Genomic DNA, 3,587 nt, shown 5'->3' on the forward strand with positions numbered 1-3,587 from the left:
TGTCTAATCATTTTATGCAGTGTAAGATTCAGCGGTTAAGGTGAAAAAATTTATTTAGGTGATAACATTAAAAAAAAATGTTATAGGGCACCCAGGTGATTCAGTTGAGTGACTGTCTTCGACTCAGGTCATGATCTCAGGATCCTGGAATTGAGTCCCTGCTGCGGGCTCCCTTGCTTCTCTCTCTCCTGCTCCCCCTGCTTGTTCTGTGTCAAATAAATAAATAAAATAAATAAAATCTTTAAAAAAAATTCTTTTAGTGCAATGCCCCCATATTTCCCATTTAACTTTAGCTCTCGGCAGGTTATCATTGTAATCGTTACTCTCAAACTAGGGTTCAACCTCAGTCCTTGGGTTGTTAGTTGATATTTTGCTGTCATTCTTATATTTCATACACTACAAGTCTTTTTAATTCCTTATGTGGAAGAGTCCTTATAGAACAATTACCTTATTCCAGATCCACCTTTTCATTCCAAATATATACTGAGCATCAAAAATATGCATGCCCCTGGGCTTAGTTCTGATGGAGATACAAAGATGAGTAAGACATGGCCCTACCCACATCCTGCCCTTCCCTGACTCAAAACCTGCACTAGAAGCAAACTCTTTTGTAACAGAAAAGACATCCAAAACATACAACAAAATAAACCTATTATTTAGGATAGAAGGTGGTTAGAGCCATAAAAGGGGCATAAGCAAGGAAGTTAAACATAGGAGTTCAGTTATTAAAGAGGTCAACTCCAGTTAGGAAGATCAAAGGATTCTCCATGTCTGTCAGCAGTAAGCATTACTAACTGACTCTCAACATCCTAGTATGAAATTTTTACCACCTTTGTCTAGCTATCTGGCTATAATAAAGGCTTAACTAAGTTGTAGCAATGACAAGGAGAAGGAAAGGATAGAGATAAAATATTCTCCTTGAAAGCTCCTAAATGCTAGAGTGATTATTTCATTGACCTCTTCCCACTATTTACTTATTCTTTGTCTCAATTCTTTTAACATTACTCTAATGCTGTCAGCCACTTTCAAGACTTTAACTTGCAAGTCAATATACATTTTCCAAATACCTTATGATGTTCTGTAATTTCTATTGCTTGTTTTTATTACATTACCGTATCAGAATTGTTGGAGTAAAAAGGCTTTTACCCGCCCCCCCCACCCCCGTGCCACACACCCATAAGGGTACATTTGAAATCGATTATTTCTATCTCCATTCAATGAAGTAAAAACCTGATAGCAAGCAAGCTTTTCTACTTCCCCTTCTACTCCACAAGTCTCCATTCCACCTTTACCCCTTTTGCTAGATCACCATTTGGAGCCCAACTCACATTCTTCTGTAGAGTTGTGGACAGTAAATTTGTAGAATAGAAACACATCTTTTGGCATCAGTAGACTAAAGTCCCTTTTCTGTAAGCCTCTCCTACAGATATGTTTAAATAGTTAAAATCAATGATTTTGTATCATTGTGTTAACATTTTAGTATTAAGACATCCCATGATATTATAAACTGTTTTGCAAACATTCATTTAAGTTAAACAGTATATTAAGTACCCACTTAAGTACTAAGTATATTAAACAGTATATTAAGTACCCACTTAAGTACTAAGCTAACTGGTGACAAATGATGAATAAAATTGTTCATTTAAGTGCTGGAGATAAAGGACACTGAAGTGCTTTAAGTGCAAGAAATATATGAGGTGAAATAATTTCAATATAATATAGAAAGTGCTGATGGCTACATAATAATCAACCATGTGGATGAATCACAAGTGGATGAATCCACTTATGCATATAATTGTATGTTAAGGAAGTCTCCATTTTTTGGTATTTTAAATGCTGATAAAATGATTGTCCTCCTGTTTTCTATATGTATGATTTTTCATTAGAACAGATTATTAGAAATACTATTATTGAGTCAATGTATGAACATTAAGGCTACTTGAGAATATAATCAAATTGTTTTCCAAAAGAATTATATTAATTTATACCCCCACCAGCAGTATACTAGAATTTTTTAGCTTCAGATGTATTAGCATTGAAAATTATCTTTTTGGAAAACCACTGCTTATTACAGATGAAAAACTGTAACTGCTTTTGGACTACTTTTAACAAATGGCCATTAATAATATTATAGCTGATTTTGTTAGTTGTGGCTACTGGTAAAGCAATGTTTTTGAAAGTCCATATGTACAGCCTATATGACACAATCATATTTTAGGAAGTGATTTTTTTGTCTAGTTTCCTTATCTGATAAGTAAGCAGGGAATCACAGAAAGGATATTTGCAGTCATTGAGTCCAACTTCCACCCACTGCAGGAATTTTTTCTATGATATCCCCGACAAAGGGCCTCCTAGTCTTGAACACTTCCAATAATGATAAACTCACTGTTGGGTGGTTCTTCAGATAATAAGACTTTTCCTGTAACTGAGATAATATCTATGAAAGTCCTTTGATAAAATTAAAAGGATGTTTTGTAAATTCAAAATTTTTCTAATTCATAGATCAAATTATCCTACTTGTTTTTAAAATGGTGCCCAACTATCATGAAATGATCTTCCATTTAAGTAGTATTTTATTATTTTAAAAATACTTTTTTGTACTTCAATTATGTTTAGTGATTTTAACAAGAGTTTTAGTATTCTGGTATACTCCATGCTTTTGTTATCTATTTATTTAAAAAATACTTTATTCATTTATTTATTTGAGAGAGAACATGGAGGGGCAGATGGGGAGGGAGAGACATAAGCAGACTTTGTGCTGGGTGTGGAGCCTGAGATAGGGCCAGATCTCAGGACCCTGAAATCATGACCTGAACTGACATCAAGAGTCTGCTGCTCAACCAAATGAGCCACCCAGGCATCCCACTATGCTTTTTAAATACCAAACCCCTAGCATCATTGTTGTCATAATTCTGTTATTATGGTATTTTAAAAAGATCAAAATTATTTATATAACTACTTAATTTATGAAAAAAAGATACATAATATGTGGACTATTTTAAGTCCAGACATGTCCTTACTTATTGTGGACATAACAGAAAAGAAACCAAAGAGTGTTATTGATAAGATTGTTAAAAGGATAGTTTTTAGTCCAAAATAAAGAATTTCTTGTCCAGTAGAGTACAAATATCATGGTACTAAAATTGAAATAGATAACTCTGCTTTGGAATGTCTAGCTGCACATGATAAAACAAATGAAGATGATGAAACCAGAAATAATTTCTCTGACATAAAACTACATAGCACTTCATAAATTAAAAAAAATCTAATCTGAATAAAAAATCAAAAGGTGTTTTATAAATATCTCCACAAGATTATCAAGCAAGAAATGAAATTATTCAAAAGATATCAAGGAAATATTGGGAAGTAGCCCTTAATCCTCACTATGTTTCTGACTAGTGTAGTATCTGAAAGTTTTTTAGTTGGAAAATCATGCTGAAAATTATGCTCTTCACCCAACAATAGCACCAAATGATGATGCATCTTAATTTTTAAGATCACATCTTCAGAGGAAGATCAAATAACATTTCATTAAAATTTATCTGCTAATTTATTAAAATATTAGCATATTTAGTATTTGTTTTCTT

The 3,587-nt window shown here is 33.0% G+C and overlaps 1 long non-coding RNA gene across 1 annotated transcript; it reads right to left on the reverse strand.

The window, feature by feature from the left end:
• Positions 1 to 1,561, reverse strand: LOC132002601 (uncharacterized). Its single transcript, XR_009399955.1, has 2 exons — positions 1,329 to 1,561; positions 1 to 206 (listed from the first exon to the last, which is right to left on the reverse strand). It is a non-coding gene; the product is annotated as an uncharacterized LOC132002601 (long non-coding RNA).
• Between the last annotated feature and the right edge of the window lie 2,026 nt (positions 1,562 to 3,587).

This window comes from Mustela nigripes, chromosome 15, assembly GCF_022355385.1.
Source record: "Mustela nigripes isolate SB6536 chromosome 15, MUSNIG.SB6536, whole genome shotgun sequence".
NCBI lineage: Eukaryota > Metazoa > Chordata > Mammalia > Carnivora > Mustelidae > Mustela > Mustela nigripes.